At 36.5% G+C, this 26,344-nt stretch overlaps 1 protein-coding gene across 8 annotated transcripts in view; it reads right to left on the minus strand.

Moving 5' to 3' along the window:
• The window catches only part of LOC149566692 (nuclear pore complex protein NUP160-like), a 199,004-nt gene that overhangs the window by 58,243 nt on the left and 114,417 nt on the right, over nucleotides 1-26,344 (minus strand). The gene's annotated exons all lie outside the window — the stretch shown is intronic.

Here is a 26,344-nt window from a genome sequence, read left to right on the forward strand (position 1 = left end):
TATAAAATTAATATTATACACCAATTTTAAAACTGTCATTATTATGCACTAATATATATCTGATGGAAATATTATTTGTCATTTGTTAGTGAACAGTTTTTCCCTTTGGTAATGCAATTTAACAAACAAGGAAAACTCCAAACTCTCTGTTTTGAGGCACAGCTCCCTCCTTAAACGATAAACATTAATTTCCTTTATTTCAAAAGAATATATCATCTGATGTCTTTTAACCAGAAAAAACTAAGGCTTTTAGAAATACCTTTCCATCTCTTATGCAAAAGTATTGCAAAGATAATATTGATTCAAAAACAAGCCTAAAGACCTATTTAAATGTGTAGCAGAGAATAACTGAAAAAAAGATGATTGATTCCTGAACAATATAATCAAAACCATTCACAGAACAGAGCATATCATTATTGACCATAACCATGAAAACATCCCATATGAAATGAATCCAGATGATTAGTACATATAACCGCAAATGACCAATAACATATAACTAGTATCAAGAGATTTCTATATATTCCTTGTTCATGTAAAAAACAATACACAATTGGTTCAGTCTGAACCTACTTTAACAACTTAAGTTACTCTAATACAAAATACCAGAGTACCAATACTAAAAACACTTAAAGTCTTACAATATATAGCCGTGCAAGGCCCATAAAACAGTTATAAAACTACCTTCAGAGAGAGTTGCAAATACTAAGCTTAAAACGATAAAACAACTACCCTAGGAACTAAAAGGTAAAATGGTTGAAGCCTTGGTTTAAGCTAACTGAAATATTAGTTGAATTTCCCAGCTGTCCTTGCTTTATGGTAGCATCGCCGCTTGCAATTTTCCAACACTTGTAAGCAACTTCGAAATCCACAATCTCCTTCTATTGCGGGACTCCCAGCTGTTATGTTCTCAGCTGCCAAATGGTAATGACTCGAAAGGCATGTTCCATCTTCTTAATCTGCATCATAATATGATCATCGCTGATAACAATCATGGAATCTGTTCGGGCGATGACTGCTAGGCTAGTAGCAGATACCTCTTTGGCCTCTTTCAGAGCTCACAACTTGTCCTGGCACTCAGCTTCTATCTCTTTCAAGTCCTGGTTGGATTGATCTTTGTTGCCTTGGATTTCAACATTGATCCATTTAACATCATTATGCAGGATTTCCTTTAGACAATTGAGCTCTTTGACCAATTCTGAACACTTGTAATGTCCCCAATTTTAACAAGTCTATGCAGTTGATGGAGTTAACTCAACATAGCGACCCTAGTGAGCTGACAAGGTGTTTTTGGAGTCTTAGTTGTGGACTTACTATATTTAGTAAGTCTATTTTTGGTAGTTGCTATTTTTGGCAATGCAATGGGTGGCTTCAGCTGGTGGTTGTCGCCTACAGTAAATAAAGTTAATAATTGCATGATCTCTTATTTATTAATTATTAAATTTAATTATTATAATAATGTTTATATTATTATAATAATGACATTAAGTGATATTTCTAAAAAGTGTGTTGGAAAGTTTCTAGTGATGAGTTCTTTTGGCAAACTTCCACAATTTTTGAAGTGAAGATTTTTAGGAAACTTTGGCCAACGAAGGATTATAAATGAGTGCTCATTTCATTGGGAAAGGCATGCTTGATTATATATTTGATTTTGTGCCTTTGTGGCTCTTTCCTGGGTTCTTAACTGTATGCCCTTGCTGATGTAAAAGGGCTTGGAATTTCTTTTGCAATTTAGATGCTAAGGTATAGCTAAGTTGCCCAACTTCTCTAATGTACATCACTGTAGTTGAGACATGTTTTTCCACTACTAAAGTATAGTGAATTTGTTGTATTTCTCCAATTGTTATCACTATGGCTACGGAGATCAGTATTCTGAAGAAAGTTGACTATATTGACTGCATATTAGCAATCGATTTATTATACATTCCAAGGTATTGGTGATTGTCATTTCATACTGGGAAGGGTTGTCTAAGTTTTCCATCAACGTGACGTTGAGCCTATAGATTTACTTTCCTTGTTTGGAGGCATATACCTACTAGGCGAAATTGAATGAAAACGACGCTCTAATTGTAACCGGCGGTTGTTTGTAGCCGGACGTCCATTAATACCTAGCCGCAATTCACATTTTGTGAATTTCGCACTAACTCTTGGCTGTTATAATAAAGTCTCTGGCCTACGTAGGAGGTAATCATGGAGGTGTGGAGTTGAAGAGTTGCCTTTTATTCATAATTTGGGTTTCCCTTCAGTCGGTAAGCAAAAAGTAGTTACGCTAAGGAGAAATCAAGTTTCTTAACTGAATTTATGGTGGCATTGATCTATGTTAATTATATTTCATGTCTTAAAGTTCTTCCTACACTTTTAATGTATTCTAGAAACTAATCCTAAATAAACAAAGAAACATAACAACTTGTTCACTGGCACCAAAATTCTGTCAAAGCATACATAGAGTTTTTACAACATTCATCCAAGCATTGCTTAGTGACCATATTCCTCCATTCTAGGTTGGTCTGAGAGACATACAAGAAGTCCACATCCACTCCAGATTTCTACTTCTCAGTCAAGAATTTGTATGCTCCATATTCTTGAGCTTCTGTAATGTGAGCCACAACATCTTCCCATCTTTCCTTCTCCTCGGCCCACGCATTTAACTTTGCTTCTAGGTCGGCCATCATTTGTTCAGCCTTCACCTTTGTCTCAACTAAGTGAGCAATATAGCTTACTTCACAAGAAAGTATTGATTCAAGTTACTCATCAAAAGCTTTAGAAACTAACCTATACCTTTTCACCTGGTCAATGAGTTGTTGATTTGCTACGGAGGTAACCTCAATCATCGAAATAGCTTGAGGTTGTTCAAAATCTGCATTCTGTAGATTAAGAGTATAATCTACCACCATGCAAACGGATTGTTTTAGTTCTTTCTTTCCCTTCCAATCTTTTCATATATGATTGTTGACCCTTGCATGTCCTGCATCGAGGATTTTCATATATGTCACTCTCGACGCTGGTCCAAGAACTCTTTTCTTCATAGCATAGTCTTCAGGAGTAATGTCCTCAAGAGTTTTTTGCCTTCAGATGGCTTGAATACATCTGCCACCCAATCCACTCTTTGTTCATCAACACCGAGCATAGCCTCTATTTTTGGCTTTTTCATTTTAGTCAATTTTCACAGATATTTCCCAACCATGTCTTTAATTGAAATACTTATAGGCACCAAGCTCCTTTTCTTGCTTACCGACATATCGAACCAACTTGGTGTTGAAGAGGTACCTTTGGATGGGGATCTTTGTAACGTAGGGGGAACATAATTGGCAATTATTGATCCAAAAGCATTAGCATCATCTTCTATTGGTTGAGAATTATGATCCATGACTTCCTTGTTCTTTCTTCAGGAGGCTCAGTCTTGGCTTCTATCTCAATTGGACCTGCACCAACACCCTTTTCAAAAACTTTCTGAGTTTTCTACTTCTTGGTACGAAAACAGGCTCGCCTTGTTCGCTTGGTGTGTTGAACTGAACTCTGAACCTCGGATAGGACTTCAACTTCAAGGTTCAAAATACCTGCAGAGGAAAAGGTGACATCTTTATCAGTGTCAATATCATGAATAGGTTGTTCTGCATTTTTCACTTTTGATTTCCTTTTCTCCTCTAACCAATTTTTACTTCTCACTGTGACTGGATCAATCCGGCGTTGTAGATCACCTTCTTCAGGTCAATCCCAATCTATTTCTGGGAGAGGAAAGGCTTCAACTTGGGTTATGTGAAAAGGATCAACAACTTCTTCACCTCGATTTTCCCATACCCCTTTTACATTCATCGCAACTTGAATTCTTTTATTTGCTTCAGGGTTAACCTAGACCATCACCTCTTCCTAGCTTCATAATCATCATCATAGTCAACCCAAAAGTCTTCTAATTGAGGGACATGTGAGAACTTTGGTCGTAATTCAAACAAGGGAAGTGCAAAGTCTTTATCATCAAAATCAAGGCGAATAGTATAAGCCTCTAAGTTCATCAAACCCAATTCATGTTTAAGAGCCAAGGCATCTTGAATAGTTTTGCATATGTAGTGGCCAAGTTCTATAGGGAATGTAGAACTTGAACCTCTCCTAGCTTTACAACTTCCATCCTCTTCCAATACTTGCCTGCAGACCTCCATCAGAACATATTTGTCTAGGCAATGCCTCGACAGTTTTAGTGGTCTTCCTTCATACCCGCTAATTCGAATGTAGGTGAACTTAGAGAACTGGGTCAAGAAATTGTCGTAGATTGATACAAATTGCGTTACCTCTTCTGTTAACCTCCTTTGCTCTTTCCCTTGCAACTCAAAGACCAGCTTAGCAAGAAATGTATCTTGCACTCTCTTGAATTCATCTCTATTCTTTTCCTTTTGCAAACAAGGGAAATATTCATAAATAGGCATATTATTTACCCAATTAGTGTGCAGAAGCCCAACCCATTCTTTACAGCACGCCAGGACATAAAACAAATATGAACTCATATAAAAACCAGAGACTCCAAATGCTTGAAAAAGTTCTTCGTACAGCCTGTCAACTATGATTTCTACCCAATCAATGTGCTTGTTCTTATCACTCATAATGGTTTGAACAAAGAAATACATCGAGTTTTCCTAGTGAAAGGCATGTTGATTTCCTTTGATCCTGTTCAGGAGAGTAATCACATCTTAGATATCAGGGATCATGTGATCTCTTGTGAACAAGTGAGGAATAAGGGAGCCACCTTTCTCCGGCTTGAATAACCAGTTCTTGGCAATGGCATTATTGAATGTCTTCGGGTTGGCTGAAAATTTCATGTCTGAGAGGCCAATCGTCCAAGCTTCATATACATCATGTGGACACCCATAATTATAACCCTATTTATATAGACCAGAACTTCTCCTAGATACGTTCTTATAGATCTCTGGGTGACATCGTATCTATTCTTGCATTCTAAAACTAATTCTAGGCAAAGAACTACTTTGGGAAACCAGCAGCTTGTAGCAATCTGCTATTGACTATTTTCTCAATAATACAACAGAGATTAGGCTTGGAGAACCTAGCCAACAGCGTGTTCATGTCTTCATCAGCAAGGAAGATATCTTTTAGTGGGGGCAAGAAATAGGTAAGGGAAAAAACAGGCTTTTCTTTTGGTAACTTGGGGCGAGAGCTAACCATGAAAACAGAACTCAACAATACTTTTCAAAAACAATTAAGAACAACTGGAAATAGAGGTGGTTATCAGAGTTACTCACTTAAGTGAAAGAAGTAACAATAACCATTAAGAAAGATAAAAGAAACTCACCATGTAGCAGAAACAACAAAGAACTTCCACGATCAATCCTATTGCAGACTGCCTATGACTCCATACAAGGGTGAGTTTTTACCTTTTTGTTGCTATCATAATGAAAAGGAAAACAGCCTAGAAAAGCCTTTAAACGGATACCCACATCATTACTTGATATTGAAATTACCAATTTGACAGGGACACTAAATTCATTGATGAGGGTATTTGCTTTGCATTTAACAAATCTTTCCTCCACACTTCATACCAATCATTTATTGCAAGGTGTCACTTCGTCTTTTCAAAAGGATCCTGGCGCATTTCCGTACTGCCACTTGCTAGCCTTCTTAAATGTTCTGGGCTCGTGAACCGAACCTTGAACTATTTAGAAGTTCAAGTTCAAGCCACAAATATATAGAAATTCAGGCATATGAAACCATCATAAACTTCATCAAAAGGGAAAAGAGTGATGAAAATGAAGTTTGAAAAGAATGGCAATTCGAAGTTTGGTTTCAAAACACGTCTGAAATTCAATGGACTTTATGTTAACACCGACCCCGACCACCACTTGGACAACCTGGTTGAAATTTGAACTTTGTACTCAATTAGATCAGAGTTCTAGTTCAAAGGTACGAAAATGGTTTACATTGTAGGCTCGACAAAAACAAAAACGAATGAATTTGAACATTGAACTTGATTGAGTTCAAGGTCCAAAGTTCAAAACCTGGACTAGGTAGGAAGTCATTGAAAAACATTGAGCAAGAATATTTGGGGCTTTTACAGGGGTAACATCATTGATGGCAGATATGAAGTTATTACCATGCAAATATCAAATGGGATTGGACATACGTGTACAGATTGAAAGATGCACTCAGTTTAAAAAGAACTGAAAGTGTAGCCTGCAATGTTTACACATACATGTAATGAGTTGATTAGTTTAGAGTATGTAGTGATATATTGAAGGAGTTGATTCATTTGAAGCACATTAAAGGGAGCAAAAAAGCAATGCAGAGTGAGGATATTTTATATAACCCTTTAGAGTATATATATACAGCAGTTGTAATAGTCTCATGTTATCCTCAATACATAGAAGGAGAGACTGCACAAGGAACCTAGACATATAGATGGCACGTATCTAAGACAACAGATTTATAATAGAAAATGATTATGATGAGAATAATATAAAGAAGTAGAAAACCCATGGAAGTTGATGAATAGTGACAGCGATAATAAAAAATAGGAAGTTGGATACATATCTCACAATGACAAAGGATATTGCTGGAGATTCTGGAAACTCTCAAATCATATACAAGAACAGTATTAAATAGAGATAGAGAAATGTGAATATACAGTTGATAAAAATGATAGCAAGTGCTCTGGATTGATTTCTATCGAGTTTCTTTGTTGAAGGTTCTTTCTATCCAACATCCAAATGAAATGATATGAATCAAATAGTATCATTGAATAAACATTTGAATACAATGAAGAGGGTATGAAGGTGGAAGACAAATAACGTACAAACTATTAATATATAGATGTGGGAATCATCAGCTGTTGAAGAACATTATTCAGATACAACATTATTGGGTCAGAATTCAGACATAACCTTCCACAATAGCATCTGAACTCTATGTCGATGCAAAATTCACAGTAAAATCTTCACCGAACATAACAAGACAGAATCTGGGAACAGTGTGTTTGAAGTCAATGGAAGCTGTCATAGATTGGAGGTTGAGGTCATATTTGTTAATAAACAAAGCCTCTAAAATTGGGAAGGTTTGAGAACAACAAATATTATGACCATAGATTGCAATGATATCATATAGTTTGAAAAAAGCAGTGATCACCTATGTCAAGGAAATCTGTAGAAACAAAATAAATATCCAAGTCAGCATACATCAAAATTTAAGAATCATTTGGATTGAGCCATGATAGAACTATATTGCTGTCCAATTTAGACAGTGAGAATAAGACGGTGAAATGACAATCTTCAGCGGTAATTAATTAATGAGGGTAATGGTAATCATAAATATATTATGAACTTATAACAAAACAAAGTATTATAAGTGGCCCATTGAATTTTAAAAGAAAACTCACAACAAGCAAATGAAGGCGTACAGATGATAAATACAATGGCAATATACAGATAACAATTACAGATGTTGAAAGGCAAGCAACGCTACAGGAAAAGAATGAAATAGATTATTTTGTCATCATAAACATATAAGAAGCCGTTAGGGCCACAAGACAAATAAATATTACTAGACCGATAAATTAAAGAAAGCAAATTAACGGGGACAAGTTGTGTATTGACAAAAAGCCTTGATAATATGTGACAAAACATTCTCATACACTGGTTGTTGGGTCTACAATATACCGTCAGATTTTTGAACCACAGTCAGCATGAGTTTGTGGAAGACAATGACAGGTTTTAAGGAATTCTGAGAGGAAGATATAGTGCCGGTAGTTTTATATCAAAGCAAATAGTTTATAAAAATATGTTCAAAATACTTTAAGTTACAGTGAAGGATTACCAATAAACAAAAATAGTTAACGTTAAAATTTGAAAAGCTGTAATTTAATATTTAATAGGATATATTACTTTTTTAAAAGTCACATTCTCAAATATATGGGATATAAACTTAGTTACCGGATTCATGACCTAGAGGCTGGATCTGGATCCGTGGCTGGGTTCGTCCAGATTCTTCCAGATTTTTTGGACTTTTTTTTGAAATAATGGTTTTTTTGTTGAATTTTTTTTCGATTATTTTCTTATAATCATAATGATTTGATCCATAGATTCATACTAAAATCATCAACTCATACTCTGAAATTATTTAAAATCATAGATTCATACTTCAAAATGATTTAATTTTAGAATTATGTATATTCCTCTGATTTTTTAGTATATATATAAATATACACGAATCATTATTGGGAGAAAAATAAATCACGAATCAACAGATCCAATTCATGTGCCCGAATCACATTCGTTTCACGAATCGGTAACTAAGGATATAAATAGAAGTTTTAAATGAAATTTTAAAATAAGAAGCAAATAAGCTGTAGAGAGTTAGAAGAGAGAATGAAATGACAATATAAAATAAATAAAGAGAATTAGAGTGAAGTATTAATAACTAAAAGGAGAGAGAATTAAAATAATATTTTCAAATATATTTGAAGAGAAAATATTGCAATAAGAAAGTACCCATTATTAGTTGAAGAAAGCATCATAGCAACAATGGAAAAATAGTTTGAGGAGCGGGTTGGTGCTCACGAATATAGCAGTGCCGGTTAGTGCCTCCAGTAGATTGGTGCCTACGGAGTGTGCGAGTTGCAGCTTCCAGTGAGTCGGCACTCAAAAGCATCGGGGTTGGAACCTCTAGTAGGTCATATAGCCTAGAAAACATTGTAAAAGAACAATTTATATAAGAAAGCATTTATTTCCCATGGTTTTCTCCCACATTGGGTTTCCACGTAAATCTTGTATTATTGTGTTATGTGCCTTATTGTTCATTCCAGAATTTAAAGTTATTATACTGATTCAACCCCCCCCAAAGTATAATTGTATGCTCTTCAATACTGCCCCTAAACAAAGTAGTGTCAAAAAATTTATTATTAATCACCATCAATATATTAACAGCATAGAAGTAGAAAACAGAAGAAAAGAAAACCACGATTATGTATGATTAATCATTAGTCGGCATGTGTAATGATTTATTCCCAAGAAATAGAGATTTTCCATTTATCAAGTGATTGATACAAAAAATGTGACGGTCATTCAGCAAACAAATTGCAGCAAACTAGCGAAAACTCAAATAAAAGTGACACTTATCGGGAAAACCTGCAATGTGACATGATGTTCTACAAAACTGAGGCACAATGTTGAAGACACAACAGTGAAAGTTGGGCCAATAGTTTGGCAAAGTCCCAAAGTGTTGCATAGTTGGGAAGTAGCATGGGAGATAGACAATTACAACCAACAAAGACAATAACAAAGATGTCTTATTTGTTGTGATATTGTTGTCCTCCATTTTGTGGTGACAAAATGCAAGTAACAGTACGAAACTTTTTCAACTTAATTTTGTTTTTCTCTAAGTTGAGTTCATTATTTAATTGGTTAGTATTGATCAATCAATCAAGTCCAATTTGCTTAATGAACTCTTTTGTTGAAACCTTTTATCAAGTCTTTTTAGTTTTTCTGTTTCTTAAGCCTATGCTTGATTTTTGAAGCCTTTGTCCTCCTTTTTCTCATTTTTGAGTATGTGTTTAATAGCTTTTGGTCTTTTGGTTTTGCTCAAATCATTGCTTTTGGTTTTCCCTTTCATTAGATCTATCTTAGGGCTTAATCGGAGTTGGCAATCAAAAGATATGATCATTTTAGTGCCCAAAAGGTGGACTCTCAAATTGAAACTGCCCGATTTAAAATATCATGTTATATTTTACAGTTGACATTCAACTTTTGAAAAATATAACATAAATCCAATTTATGCTATATTTTTACGCTACTTTATCACTTAAGTGACTATAGAGCACTTTATCTTATATTTTTATTTTGAGCTGTTTTTTAAATTTTTCACTTAAATGACTATATTAACTATATAGTTTGATTTAATTTTTGAGTTTTAATTCCAAACATCTTAGTAAATATTACTTTTTGAATGATATTTGCACATTATATACTAAACTATAGGTTAGATATTATTTATGGCCCAATTAAGTGATATTTCTTCAAAAATTATTTAAATATATGCTTAATTAATCATTTAAGTTGTGCAAACATGTCTTTTAGCTCATTTACATGTAAAATATTCAAATGCTCCTTGAGAATGTGATTTTTGAACTAAAGCCATACATGCCTTTAAATTAAAATATGCAATCACTCTTCTAGAGTGAGAAATGCATATTCAAGTTTTTAAAATGTGGAATCACCTCTGGAGAATGCGTTTGGACCAATTTCGTATACATTTGCATATGGTAACCACATTTTTCCTCCAAGTGCAAAATCATTCATGCTTGTGCCCTTAAAGAACACTTTTTTTATGATTTCGCTGAGATTTGTCCATCAAATGTCTTGAAATCTTTTCCTCACAACGTGATTTTACATTTCCATGCATTCTCATGCTCTAAACGTTGGATTCCTTGCAAAAAACAGTGCATTTTATGGCATTTTCAAGCCACGTTATTGTCAAAAAAATCAATTTCTTAGTGATTTTGATCACATTTTTCACTAAAGTGGAGGCATTTTGGCATTTTGATCCATATCCTTGCAATTGATAAACACATTTTTGCATTCCAAGGGTAAAAACAATTCATGTCAAGGCTCTTTGAGACCACATTTTAGCTAAAAGAAGGATTTCCTTGGATTTTTCGCAAAAAATGTCTTGTGCATTGGTGATCTTTGATCACGTTGTTAGCATCCTCATGCCAAATCCGACCATTGAATGATCATCACTTGCAAGATTGAAGAAGTCAATATTATTGTTTGATAATCCGGATTCATAGGAGAATTGGTCTTCACAATCTACAAATCTTGTTATTTTGGCTCATTGAACTTCAAGTGGACATTTTTAATCGTGTTCATCAATTTGTGCTTATCTTGCTATTCTATTGCATATTTTAGCTTCATGTTGCACACTTGTCCATAAATATGCCATGAAAAGTGCATTTTTTTAAATATAATGAAAACTTTCATTTTCATACTTTCGGATTTTTCACAAACTCCAAATTTGAATTTGCACTTTAGAGTAACTTGCCTCTTGGCATGTTTGAATCTAAAACCAGAGGAACATGTTTTTTTTGTACTTGTTTTTGTTGTTTGTTTACTTGCCTTCTTGTTTTTCTTCATTTTGAACAAATTGCAAGATCTTTCCCAAGAACTTGAGCACGTTTCACTTCACTCCACCTTCCACCTCTTCGTGCAAATGCATCATTTCATTCCATATACGGCACTACATGCCATGGCATGTTGCATCTCATTCTTCACATGCGATTACATGTAATCTCACTCTCTATTCCAACTTACATGCATTTCCATCCTCTGAACCCAATTGCATGTGACAATTACATATAAATCACTTTGCATGTAATTGCATCTAGAGAACGTGCTTTTGACTTCAGGTCACTTTTTAAAGTCAAAAATCATCATTTGCATGCATTCCCATGTGCCTAACATTCACTCCTAAAACCTTTAAATAAGGACTCATCATTTACACATGTTTCCATCTTCCCAAATTGCATTTCAACATTACATAAGTGTGCCATCTCCTTTCAAGATCATTACACTAGATCTTTGACATATTTAATCCATACTCCTATAATGTTCCAATGTCCCACTGACCCCTAGTAACAGGTTTGTGCAAGTGTGTGACTAAAGAATGCTCGAATACAATCTACCGAATGCCACAGGAAGGCCTAGATAACACACACAGTGCCTTATCATTTTGTTATGGAGGTCATATGACACAGAGACAAGTCATACAGTATGTAGGATAGGGGAGAAATGAACAAACTGGCCGTACGTGGGGGTAAGTTGGACGTATAGTAGGCAGGAAGGGATGTACGACAGGCAAAGAGTGTGTAGCAATTGGATGGCCATACAAGAGAGGCCCAATGGTCCTACAATAGGCAAATGACAATACAATGAATTCACTTCCAAACTTGGTCGTATGGAAGGGTAGCGAGTCGTACAGTAAGGGAGAGAACAACACAAGGATGTTAATGAGCCGTATGGATAGGTGTGGGAGTGGGAAATGATCAAGCCACCAGCTGTGAATGCAATCTGATGTACGGATGGAACATGGTTTGAGTCTTTCAAACATAAACTAGTAGTCCCAAATTCATCAAATAAAATCCAACAATAATGGATATCAACAATCCATTTGTGATACTTACCGACTCATAGAAGAAACTCTCAAGAAATTGGTAGACAATAAAGTATCTGGTGAACAAAATAGTCACAACACGAACTCTACATCGAGTAAAGCAAACCCTCATCTAGCACGCTCACAACCTTCCACGTCGTCTTTCCCCCATGGATAGAGCACCACATGGATGGGAACAACTGACTTTTGAGGAAGTTCAAGAATAATTGAGGGAGGATTGGAAGAATGTGAATTTGAAGGAGGATATATCTTACAAAGATTACGCAGATATGAGAATGTGGTATTCTGGAGGTGAAAACCTAGGATATTTTGACAATGATCTCAGAAGGAAATTGATTAAACTAAATTTGTCTCCATTTGACGGATCCGGATCCATATCTACGCAAGCATGGGTAATGAAGCTCGATATTTACTTCCAACTTAATCCTATGCCAGAAGAAGAAGCAATTAAATTTGCGGCAGTACACTTGTAGGAAGTAGTGCATGAACGGTGGCATCACGACACTGTCACACTGGGGCATGATCAAATAAATACCTATGCAGAAGTCACTAAGAGATTCATAGATTGATTTGACGGTAAAGATCTGAACTCAATTCCAAAGAATTGGCATAGCTGAGGCAAATTGGATCGTTGACCAGTACATTGCGGAATTTCAAAAACTCTTTGTTTTGGTCACGTACATTTCTAACGGAAGACAGATAATGCTCTTCATTTACGGACTAACATAACCACTGAAAGGTTCGATAAAAGGGTTCAATCCTACCACCCTATCGGAGGCCATTAAGAAGTCACAGTGTATGGCAACATCATCAACATCATCCTCTCAAGCTTACTCACATTCCGAAGCGTTAATGTTTCCGAGGGACAAAGATAATAAACCTCCGCCGAGGAAGCCATCATTGGACGAAGCTACTAGACAAGAGCTCTGAAGGAAGAAACTATGTTTCAATGTCAATAGACCATGGGAACCTGGGCAAAGATGCCTCGAGAAAGGAAAAATCCACTACATTGAGGTCATGTCCGATGATGAGGACAAACAGGAAGGTATACCCTCCAAAAACAACCACCCCACGAGCACACCAAAATGGTTAGTTTGAACTGTACGGAAATAATTGCAACACCGGTATCGCACGGAGGAACTCACCCTAGCCAGTAGCCTGAGGTGTACGGTGTTTCATGTACGAGGAACCCTTTAGGGACAAAGGGTTACGGTGATGCTCGATAGCTGAGCCGCTCTAAACTTCATAAACTCATCTCTGGTGAAACGAAGAGGCCTAACTACAAAGACAAACACAGGATTTTAGGTCAAGGTTGTTGGAGGAACCCTATTGCCCTGCACACACCTTGTTCCTCAACTAGGTATCACAATGACGAATCACACAATGACAGAGGATTTCGTCATCCTAGATGATATGGAGGTTATTCTAGGCATGTAGTGGATGGAGACACTTGATGAATACACTCAGAGCTTCAAACGAATGGACTTCACTTTTGTTGTTGATGGGAATGTGGTTCTCCGTGAAATGGCCAATGAGGGGCCCAAGTAAGATTCTGCACATTAAATGGAGCCCTTTTTTTGTCGTGATGACGTTGCTTGGGTTGCACATAGTTTTGTCTTGGCAGACCCCATAAAAGAGCAATGAACACCTCCCTGAGATGATGATCTACAGATTATTTTGACTGACCATGACAAAGTTTTTATAAACATTCCTCCTGCCATAGCTCCCCATCAAGGGTTTGAACATACTATCGAGTTGGAAGAAGGCGCCAAACCAGTCATAACCACAACCTACCCCCACCCGAAGAAATTCAAAGATGAGATTGAAATGACAATTCACGAACTGCTTGAGAAAGGATAGATCCGTCCTAGATCCATCCCTTTTGCATTATCGGTGGTATTGGTTAAAAAGAATGATGGAACAATGCACATGTGTGTGGACTACTGTGTATTGAATAAAAAGGTGATAAAGAATAGATATCCTATTCAGAGGATCGATCAGTTGTTGGATGAATTACATTGCACAATTTATTTTTCGAAAATAGATCTCCATTTCGGATACCATCAAATTAGCATGAGGGAAGATGTGGAAAACACGGCCTTTAGTTGTCACTGCGGGCATCATGAGTTCCTAGTCATGTCGTTTGGATTAACAAATGCGCCCGCTACATTCCAGTCATGCAAGAATTGCATCCTCAACAAACAATTGCGTAAGTACTTATTAGTATCTTTTGATGATTTTCTTATTTACAGCAAGACATGGGAAGAGCACCTAAAGCATCCGTATGAAGTCCCAAGAATAATGAAGGATCAGTCCTTATTCGCCAAGCGATCCAAACATGAATTCAGTATGACAGAAATATTGTACCTGGGGCACATTGTCAATAAATATGAAGTTCAGGTTCGCCAAAAGAACGTTCAAGCTATCCGTGATTGGCCTCCCACAAAATCACTTTCTGAGTTACAAGAATTTTCTTGACTGTGCAGTTATTACAGAAGGTTTGTAAAAAAGATTCTCTCAGCTCACAACCCCATTAAAAAATCTAACAAGAAAGAGCTCGTTCCAATGGAATGAATAGGCACAGATCACTTTGACAAATTGAAAGAAGTAACGAGAACTTGTCTTGTACTCTCCTTACCTTATTTCACTTGACCTTTCATTCTGGAGTGCGATGCATCGGGAGAAGGCATTGGTGCAGTAGTGATGCAAGATAGACATCCCATAGCCTATGAGAGTCGGAAGCCTACACAAACAAAGCACTTATATTCCATTTATGACAACAAGATGTTGGCCATTGTACATGCACTGACCGAGTTTCTACAGTATTTGGTGGCTGCCAAGTTTGTCATTCATACGGATCACAATAGTTTGAGATATTTTCTGGAGCAACGGGACTTGAACAAAAGGCAATAAAAATGGGCAAGTAAGGTTCAAGCATTGGATTTTGACATTGAATATGTGAACGGAAAGAACAATGTGGTTGTAGATGCTTTATCCAGGAAACCCACCATCTGCTTACAAACTCATATTTTAGCTGATGGGAAAGCACATTTGTTGGTGCAATATTCCAAAAACACATTTGCCTACGAGTTAATGGATGGCAACACCTAGGATGACTGATACAAAGTGGTAGATGACATCATTTATTATAAAAAGCAGACATAATTAGCATCAAAATCCAAATTGAAGCAAAAAATCTTGAAGTACACAATTCACCCTTAGCGGGACACCTATGTTTCCTCAAAACGTACAAACATCTTAGGGAGAGGTTTCATGGAAAGGTCTTAAAGGAGACGTACATCCATCAACAGAAACAAAAATAAAAATAGGTCTGAGATATACTAAATCAATCGGCCCATTAACAATAGTTTGATTAATAATTTATTTTATGACGGGAACATTACAACTCCAAACCTTTGTTTTTTATCAAGAATCAACATTTTTATGCAATGACTACCCTCTGATAATGTGTTCATATTTTGGGATTTTCATGTTGCAGCGCAAAAAATGCCCTCGTCCACAAAATCCAAAGGAAAGGTGAAGTACCAATTTCACAAAGAGTTAGGTCATGAGACTACATCTCAAATTTCGTCACCTCTTGATAATGTTTCTAACATAGAGATTGGGCATGTTGACATGGCTGATTTCTTATAAATGGTTCAATCTCCTTCAACTCATGAAATGAAGCGCATCAAAAAGAGTAATAGTCATTTGTATCCACTTTCCCTATGGCTGCCTCGGAACCAGAGTTTGTTTTGGGTTGTGCAGAAAATTTCAGTCCAAAGACCAAGACAATAAAGGATGCAGATAGAAAGGTGATCATTAGCCTTGACACAGAGGTTATTAAACAAATCTTTAGAGTTCCTCAAAATGCAAAGTGCGCAGACTTGTCTAAATATGTCTTTTAGAGTTATTTCATTTCATTTTCCATCTTTCATTTTCCAATTTCATAATCCTTCATTCCGTATTCCATACACTTTTCATCTTCATTCATTGCCTATGCATATGATTTGTTTTCTAGATCATTTCATCGAATCTACGACGTCTCCAATCTATTTTTGAATCTTTGTTGCTGATCAAGAATCCACTTGTATGGCAATTCCCTCTAATTATATGTTTATGTTTTGGGTTTTCTGTGTTGTAGCGCAAGCGTAAGAGATGACCTCACCATCAAAATCCAAATCCAAAGGCAAGATGAAATATCAATATGATAAAGAGTTGGCTGATGCAACCCCATCATCAGTTGCATCTATTCTTGATAATGTAATGGACATAATGATCAGTCAACTGGATGCGGCTGATTTTCTACAAAGAGTTGAAACTCCTATTGGACATGATATGAACCGCATCAACAGAAGCCACATTTACTTGGTGCCTACATTTCCTATGGCTGCCATAGAACCTGATTTCGTTCTTGAATGTGCAAGGCATTACAGTCCAAAATCAAAGACTATAAAGGATGTTGATGGCAAGATTGTCATTAGCCATGATCCAGAAGTCATTGAGCAAATCTTCAACCAATACAGGTTAGACAAGAAAGGGAACTACTTTTCAAGATGGCCAAATACCGTTCATCGGTTTAATTTCAAACAAGAATACAAAGACCTCATCATCATTCTCAGCAAAGTTTGCGGTCTCAATGGTTCTACTGATTTCAAGTCATGGATATACAAGTTCATCTTCCAAATCATGGAAAACAGAGAACACATCTTTTGGGGGGAGTTGATTAGCACTGCACTTTGTCATCAACTGCTTAACGTAGGAACTTCAGCGCCCTTTTACATGACCTTTTACCTCATCTACATTGCTGCTGCTATGGGATCTTTCTCTAGTGTCTCAACTAAAGGAGATCATCTTCAAATTCCTATTTGGCATTAATATGACCAAACCACTTTGGCTAATAGTAAATTTCATCACAGAATGGTCCAAGATGCCTTAATTGGGCATTTCCAGTGCTTATTTGATACACAATTATCCATCAAGAGGGTATATGATGTAACATGGGAAAAGGTGAATCAATACGATTGTATTTTCATTCAATTTCCTACTTTTACCTACCTAAGAGTTTAGTAATTTAAAGGCGTGTCGTATACCTTACCAAGCTATGCTACAAATAGAATCATCTTGATGGATTTAGCTAGACAACTCATGGACGTGTAGATGATTCGCATAGGCCTCGTTTCGGTATTACTTCAGCTCAACCCTTGCGATTGGCAACTATTCAATCATTTTTATGCCCAAAGAAAAGAACATGGAAGCAGAGTTACAGTTGGTCACATTGAACAAGTTCAAAGCAAGATTTGATCTTAATTATTGAGAAATTCAATTCTCAAATTAAAGGAGCTTACACGCATGTTCATCGCATCGAGGACATCTGGATTCATATGATAACAGAGCTTGACATAATGAAGATGGACTACTGCAGATTAACCTTGCAAGATATAATCAATCTTAGCATGTTGGAGATTCCTTCATATTTCCATGTTAAAGATGGCGGCAACATCATTGATCCGGAGTTTTATCAGGCCGGATTTGATAAAAAGGCGCCCTTTTCCTATTCAGTGGCAACAGAAAGGAGATACATCTATCATGGATAGATTTCAATCCATTTTGGTAAACACGAACAAATGGCTGAAAATTAATGGCCTAAAAAGAGTAAATCCTAAGATGGGTTTGGATCATGGAAGCTTTGGCTCTCCTAACAAGAAATCGCAGCTGGAAATTACAAGGGAAAATGGTGCCTCATCTTCTAATGGTAAGGGTTCCCTCAAATTCAAATCCAAGGGTGGAGAAGGAGCTAAGTCTTCTCAGATCTCTAAACCAGTTTAAAAATCAAAGGGAGAATCAAAAGAAGAACTGGAGATATAATTGGATAAAGTAGATGCAAATGAAGAAGAGGAAGTCATGATCATATCTCACCCACACCTGCACAAAATTGTGCACAGTCCATACATGAAGCACATTTTCTAGATGAAGTAGATGACAATGTGGATTTATTCTCCATTGTTTTCAAATTCCAGTCTTGAAAATTAATACAATTGCTCTTCCTATTTCTTCTGCTACTCCTCTCATTCCCACAAATGAACAATATGAGCATTTGGCAAATGTGTTTGAGGATTTTCAACTCTTACAAGTGGTCAAGTTTCGGAACTTGATACATCTTTGACAGGTTTTGAGCTTTTCATGATAGAGTCCTCTCAGCATGTTCCTATGCCTTAAGCTGTACAAAGTAAATCTTCCTCAGTCACGAGAGAAATACAATCTGTATCAATGCCAATGGTCTCCACTATACTTGCTTCTGCGAATGAAAGTTTGCACTTGCCTACATAGATGAGAAGAATAACAACAACAAGAAGAAAAGTGGTAGTGCCTCCAGATAATCTCTCTGTCAAGAAGACCAAATCCAAATTTTTGGAAGAAGAGATTGTTTCAATGATTTTGGTTGATTTAGATAAAACAAAATTTGTTGAAGTTGTTGAGCCCTCGGTGGACAATCCTGTTGAAGAACTTAGTAGTTTTGATTAGAAGTTCACCTAGGTTGAAATCGAGAAACAATCATGTCTGAGTTGTTTACAAGATGATCAAGATGCATTGGCTAATGTACGAAAGACCAATCATGAGCTATGAGAGATGAAAAATCAACTCAAACAAGAGGTTTCTCGCCTGAATGTGGTCATTTGTCAACAATCTTCTCGATAGTGTAGTTGTTGTGTCTGAGACATCCAAGGAGAGAATGCTGATTGAAGCCACCAAGTCTTGGATAGGAGAAATCATCTCTGAAGGAGTTTGAGCTATCACGGAGACATTTGTAGTTTTTAAGCATGTCAAAGATATGAATGAAATGGAGTGAACATGATCTCTTCTTTGACTTGAGATACGGATAATTTGAAGGAAATCCTCAATGATTGGGATGAAATGGTGAGATTTAATCTAGATGCCTTGGTCTTATGTGACATTCCTCCATCATGTGAAATGTTCTTCAGATTTCAAGGACTTATTGGTTACAAAGAGGAAACATTGGCAAACCTCATCCCAAAGTTGCAAGCAGCCCTTGGAGATTGTCAAGCAGTTGAAACAGGTGTTACTTGTGATTTGGAACAAATCGAATGCTAGGATATTGATGAATCTGGTAGTCTCATTGCAGTTGAAAGGGTGGGCTCAAAATATACAATCAGGATCAATGTTGATGTAGATTCTAAAGACTTTGATTCACACACAATTTACAAGTTTGTCTTGCATATATCCTCAACGAAGCACTTGTTGGATTCTCTGGCAACAAACTCCAAGGTTGTGCAATCAGCATATGCAGATGCAGTCAGAATTGAAGCCATATCAAAAAAAATGGAGATTGTTGATCTTCCTACAATGTGTGACATCATCATTAGGTTCAAGCCACTGAGAAACAATCTTTATTTGTAGGTCTAAGAGGATGCATTACATAAAAATGTAATTACATGTAATACGAATTACATGTGCATATAAAAGACGTAATTGGAGTTGCATGTAACCCTATAATTTCTCTAATAGTTAGACTAGGTCAAAGTTGTTTGACTTGCTCCCACTTTTTCCTCCATCTTTTTCTCAACTCTTGTCCTTATATAAAGCAGTGCCCCCTCATTGTAGAAATCATCTTTATCTTTATGCAAAAGAGCTATGGAGAAACTGTGCCAGGAGTATTTGAGATTTAACATTGATTAAGTGAGATTGTTACTTGTGTGAGTTACTATAAGCTTTGTCTATAATTCATCTAAGTTATCTTTGATTCATGTTATCTTGTGTTCTTGGTAAGTGTATCTTGTGAATTGAATATAAAAAAGTTAAGAAGCAATTGGAGCCGGAGCTTTAACTAGGAACAATTGTGAAAATATATAGCTAGAAGCTTTGTCTGTAGCTTATACTACTCTCCTAATTCACAAAAAAAGTTAAGTTATTTTTCCTTTTAGGCGTCTTTGTGCCCTAATAGTTAAGATATCTTTACTTTTGGATGTCTTTGTGCCCCATTTGTAAAGCTTTTTCATATAGAAGTGTGACCAGACTTAGAGCCAAACCGGTACACTTTCAGCTAGCCTTTGAGTTAGCATTAGTTTATTGATGTCATTGTTTCTAGCTTTAGATAGAAGTGTAGTTAGATATTCACTCTGCCCATTACTCACTCCACAAGTGGATTATTTCTTGAAAGTTACGAAGAAAGAATATTGGTAAAACCTGTTTTACAAAATCTCTCGATTTCTTGCTTACCTTGAGTTGATCCAAGGAGCGTGTGAAGGGGGAGCCTTTGAGGTAGGAAAGACTGTCTTACACAATGTGGCTGGTCATCCTATTTTGCGACTAGATTTTTACACAAAACTGTCGATTGCAAAATATCCACCCAACATGTAGCACCATTGGAGTGAAGCAGGGCTTTGCTCTCCCCAACTTTGTTCACAATCTACATTGATGAGATGGAGGAGTTCCTTCAAGCACACTCTCTTCCCAAAAATGGATACTATTTTCACAAGGTTTATCTCTATCGTGCTCTTCACGAGTGATGTGGTCCTCATGGCCACCTCCCTTGATGACCTTGCTTATTTTTCTGACCTTACATAATTGATTGTGAACTCAAGCAAGACCAAGGTGATGACCTTGAATTGCCTACAGACCTCTCACCTCTATGTTTTACCACAGTATGAGGAGATCAAGATTTCTTTCTCTTACACCTCTCTGGGGATCAAGTTTTCAGGCCATTGCTTTTAGCATGAGACTGGTGATCCAGTCTCGTATCAAAACAGTTATGCATCTCTTTCCCTTGTTGAGAAACAGTACTTCAGACGTCACTTCCAAGGCACCTGGTCCAACCTTTTTTTTTTTATACTTAGATCTGACCGACTGTGCTCTATGGTTTTGTGGTTTGGGGACCATCTCTTCTAGAATCAGCTTCGACCCCTGTGCAGTGGGTCCATATCTTTCTCCTACAGTGTATTATTAGATGTAGACAATCTACCACACACAGTATTGTTCTTGCCAAGTTTGGGGGCCATTTGTTCAAGCTTGGTACTATATTCAGTCTAGCTTGTTTCTTACATCACCTACGAGGTTTAGCAAACTCCCTGGATGGGCATTAAAAATATTCCTATATGGATTATGCCTCTTCAGAGGCTACTGCACGCTTGGTGCCTAATAGTAGAGCTCATTGTTGGTTCTCCCAAGCCTCAACTCTACTAAGCTCTATCAAGATCAATATTGACAACCCTCCCTACTTCAAGTATGCCCCGCACGTCTTGGCTCATCTTCAGCCATTTTAGCGACAATTGACCATGCATATGAAGACAAATATTTACAGACAATATATTCGGACTACTTGGTCCTATCCCACAGCGGGGCTTCATCCTAAGATAGCTTTTTATACATAGAATTTTCTCAAGCTACAAGACAAGATCATCGTGCGCCACTCATACCTATATCTCTTGGTTCTTTTAACATGGGCTCCCATCTGTACCACATATGGATCTAGTCATTGTTTCTCATTCACTACCCATGGTCAACCATTTTATGGTCATTTCTTACAATCTCCTCTTCCGTAATGCAAGGCTCGCACGATTTATCCTATATTTTGTGCCCTCTATCTACATGCAAAAGCCATGATTGGCTCTCTTTTTTTTTTCGCTACATTGTTTTACAAGGCTACCTTTCCTTGTTTTCTAGAAATGTCAATTTTCTTCAATGATTCATGGCTCCAATTCACCATGATACTTGTGTTTTCAACAATCTTTGCAGTTGATTTTTTACATGCGTCTCTTCTTTGCTACAAGGGCCGCATGATTTCTCATATTTTTTATGCCCTTTATTTGAATGTGAAGCCATTTTTTGCTCCTTTTTTGTTTATGTCACATTTTTTACAAGGCCTTTTTTCCTTGTTTTCTACAAACACCAATTTGCTTCATTAATTCACAGCTCCAATTCTCGATGATATTTGTTTAATTCAACCCTCTTTGCAATCAACAATTCTCTTTAGTAGTTGTTTTTCTTGCAACAATCTATCATTTCTAGAAATCTTCAAATAGTTGGCTAGCCAAAATTTTGTTTTGCAAACAAAATCTTCGCAAGTTTTTTGAGACTTCACCTAGGTTGGCTTCAAATTTTTCTGGGTGTCTCAATTTTTGTACCCTGAATTTTGTGCCAATAGACTTGCATTAAAATTTGAGCTTGTACCTACCTCTATTAGCTACACAATAAAAATATGTGTGTTCAGCCATATATGTTTCTCATTTTTTCATGCCTCAAAAAAAGTGCAATGGCATCTTTGACCAGCAGTTTGTATGAAGGTACTCAAACATTCAATAGCAAAAATTATAAAATATGGAAACAACGCATGATGACAATCTTTGAATATTGATATCTTGAACAAATTGTTTTGGACATGACTAATTGTCCTAAAAATTAAGGCAAGGAGCAAGAGAAATTTATACGCAGAAACAACAACATGCCATGCTCATCAAACCTTTCATCACTGATGATCAACTCTTGCAAGTTCCTTTCCGTAAGACATCTAGAAAAATTAGGAGTCGTCTAAAAGATTTATTATGAAACCTCAGAGAAGTCATGCTTTCTTTTAGAAGAAAGTGCTCTTCTCAATTATGACGGATGATCAAGTATCCCTACAAGTTCATCTTAATAAAAATCAAGGATATTCTTGATCAGTAGGAGGCCATTGCACCAAAAATGGTAGATGGCATGGTGGTGATCATCCTGAAGAGCATCCCATCTTATAAGCACTTTGTTGAAACTCTCATTGCTTCCACTAATTCTAATGTCACTTTTCAATCTCCCTATAGTGTTGTGACAACATGATCGTTGGAAACAATAATTCGACAGTGATACCATCTCATCTTAAAAAAGTCAAGCCTTTTCAACTAAATCCACAATCAACTATCAGTTCTTCTACTTGGCCATTAGAAGGCACAAAGCTGAAAATGTTCAGTGCAATTATTTCTATAAGTTTGATCACATGAATTTGGAGAATCCAAAACGCATAGTTGCTTAAGCCAAGCAATCTAGTCGATAGCCTCAAGCGCACGGTGCAAAGCACATTGTGACAAGTGAATTTGTCTTTTGTGCCTTCATGGCTAAAAGACCTATACATCATTTAAGATCTTCTTCCCGGTTTATTGATTCAGGTGCCTCCTGCCACATAACTCATCACAAGAATTGGTTTGCAGGTTTTCAGGCATTCTTAGATTCAATTATTTGTGGAGGAGAAGAGTACACTATTGCAGAAAGAGGCAATATCCATATTTAGTCTAGGGGAAGAAAACTGATTTTCCTTAATGTGTATTATGTTCTAAGCATGGAACCCAATCTTCTCTAAGTCAGTCAAATTCTGAAACATTCTCCTTAGCTTGATGTGGCCTTCAATTCACATCAGTGCAATATCATTGATGAAGAAACTATGCCCGTAGTTATTGTTGCTGTTGAACATCATGGGCTTTTAAAAATTGTTGACTCTAGAGATTCTCAGGAACTTTCTATGGCAGCTCATTTCTCCTCTATTCGTACATACTAGCATCAACGAAATGGACACTTAAATGTGCACTATCTTTATCAACTTGTTTGGGAAGATCTTGTCATTGGACTGCCAAAAATTCAAACCCAATATCTTGGAGTTTGTGAAACATGTCAGGCTGGGAAGCAACATCACACTCCTTTTTCAAATGGCGACTCCCAAAGAGCTTCTAAGGTATTACAAATGGCCCATGTTGATTTTTTAGGACAAAGGGCCACTCCCTATGTTACGTGGTCTAGGTATTTTTTATTTTTTGTTGAATATTTCAATCTAAAAATGTAGATGCATTTTCTTTGTAAAAAATTAGAGGGGTTTCTTTTATTTCAAAAGTTCAAATCATTTGTAGAGAAAGAGTTTGGCCAACATATTATTACTCTTAAAATCAACAATGGAGGTGAGTTTTGTTCCTCTACCTTCTTCGGAATTTGTGATCAACATTGCATAAAGTGCTAGCTAACAACACACCACATTCCTTAGCAAAACAATGTCGTTGAGCGTCAAACCTATAGGACCACCAAAATGTCATTCCTAATTCTACCTCTCCAATTCCTTCTCTTGCAAGCTCATCTAGACATGCAACTACACTACCATATTTTGCTCAAGATTCATTTGATCTTATATTTATTGATGATCCTATTGCACCTCCTGCTTCTGATGTTAGTAGTTCTACTCTCCAACCTAAGTGGTGGGCTAAGACAATTTGATATCTTCATGACAATGAGCACGAGTGTAAAACTGCTCAGAAGAAGAGAAAACATTCGAACTCTATAAATTTCTCTATCATGGCCTAAATACACCAATGCAAAAGGAATACCTGAGTCGAAAAATGCTACACAAATAGAGCATTAAGTTCTCTTAGATTCTCCTTGAGGAAAGAAACCCATCGGTTACAAGTGGGTATACAAAGACAAATACAAAACTGATAGTACTTTAGATAAGTGCAAAGCTCATCTTCTTTCCAAAGGCTTCTCCCAAGAAAAGAAATTGATTATAACGAGACCTTTGCTCCCATTCCAATCACAAGAACCATTAGATTAGTCCACACTATGGTGATTCAGTGTGACCGAAAGGTTGATCAAATGAATATAAAGAGAGTGTTACAGAATAGCGAGTTACGAGAAGTGTACATGATGCAACCTCCTAGTTTCAAGGTTGTCTGTAAAGAACACCAAGTACTCAAACTAGTAAAAGCATTGTATGGCATCAAATAGGCTACTTAGGATTGGTAAATGAAAATTGCCAAGTACGTCACAAATTAGTGTTTCATGTGGTCCTCCTGACTCAAATCTGTTATGTCAAGACTATTGGCAGTAATATCATCATTTCTGTTATATATGTTAAGTTTTTTGAACTAGGATATAAGAATGCAATAATCAAAAGTACAATAACAGATAACACAATTATTATCCTGGAAAAATCCTCCTCACCGAGACAAAAAACTCAGCCACACCAAAAGATGATTCCTTTATGGAGTCTTTCAAAATAGATATGATAAACTCTTGCTTATGCTTGAAGACTCTCAGCAGTAAACCAATAAGACCTCTTCACCTTATTCACAGAATAATGATTTAAAAAATAAACAAGGCATAGAAGTATCTCATAAACACTTTGTCTAATGAAGATGTTTTCAAAAATACATTGGTTATTAAATGAGTTATCTACACACTCATCTCTAATAATACGAAATTCATTCTCCATACCTTACCCTTCTACAAACGAAATAGATATATCAACCAACACACCCAATGAATATTCAATACATATATCACAACGAGTCAACACTTAAACAGAAATACAAAGAAAAAAACACAGTGAAATCACAAGATATGAAGGCACAAGAGACTTCAATAGTAGCCTTTGTGACAAGTAAAGAAGTCCTAATAAATAGATAATCATCCTGTGTCAAGATACATGCGAACCATAAAAGGAAGAATAAAGAAAGCCAAACAAACCATCAACTTCTTGTAACACCAACCTATTTGAATGCATAGAGTGACTCTTTATGAGTCATCGTAGGAGTCGCTTGAATTTTGTCGAGTGATGAATCAGAAAATGTGAGTCTTTTCAATAACCATAAAATGACACATCATACAACCATGATGACTAAGCATAGTCATAACAACCTCCACATAGCATACCCAACTTATCAAAACATACTTCAAGTAATAGACTCTGTTGAAGCATAATCACATATAACTTGACCACTGAAAGTAGAAAACAGGCTTAGTATCCGCAGACAAGGATAATCACCACATGTAGAAGATAATTAAAAAACAATCTTTTGAAGCTACATACTTCAAAAATAAATGCTAATGATTTCATTATCACAACAATTTTGAATCATTGATTTAGGGAGTCAAACAAAATCTTTGTCAATCTTTTCACATAACTAACCTTCGACTTCTTCACTACTGCCTAGGTGTCCACATTAGCAATAGTCACATGGCATCTTCATCTTTCAATCTAAGTATGCACGGGAGTATTGTAAGCCTTCATCTACACCTATGGAGTTCGGTCCAAAGTTAACAAACAAATTTGGTTCTCATGGTGAGAAATAATCTGAATTTAGAAAACTAGTGGGCAGTTTGATTAATCTCAACGCCACTACACCTGATCTTAGCATTGCAATGATTTGCATATCTCACT

Source organism: Cupressus sempervirens, chromosome 3 (assembly GCF_028749045.1).
Source record: "Cupressus sempervirens isolate cs-2001-9-10 chromosome 3, ASM2874904v1, whole genome shotgun sequence".
Classification (NCBI taxonomy): Eukaryota; Viridiplantae; Streptophyta; class Pinopsida; order Cupressales; family Cupressaceae; genus Cupressus; species Cupressus sempervirens.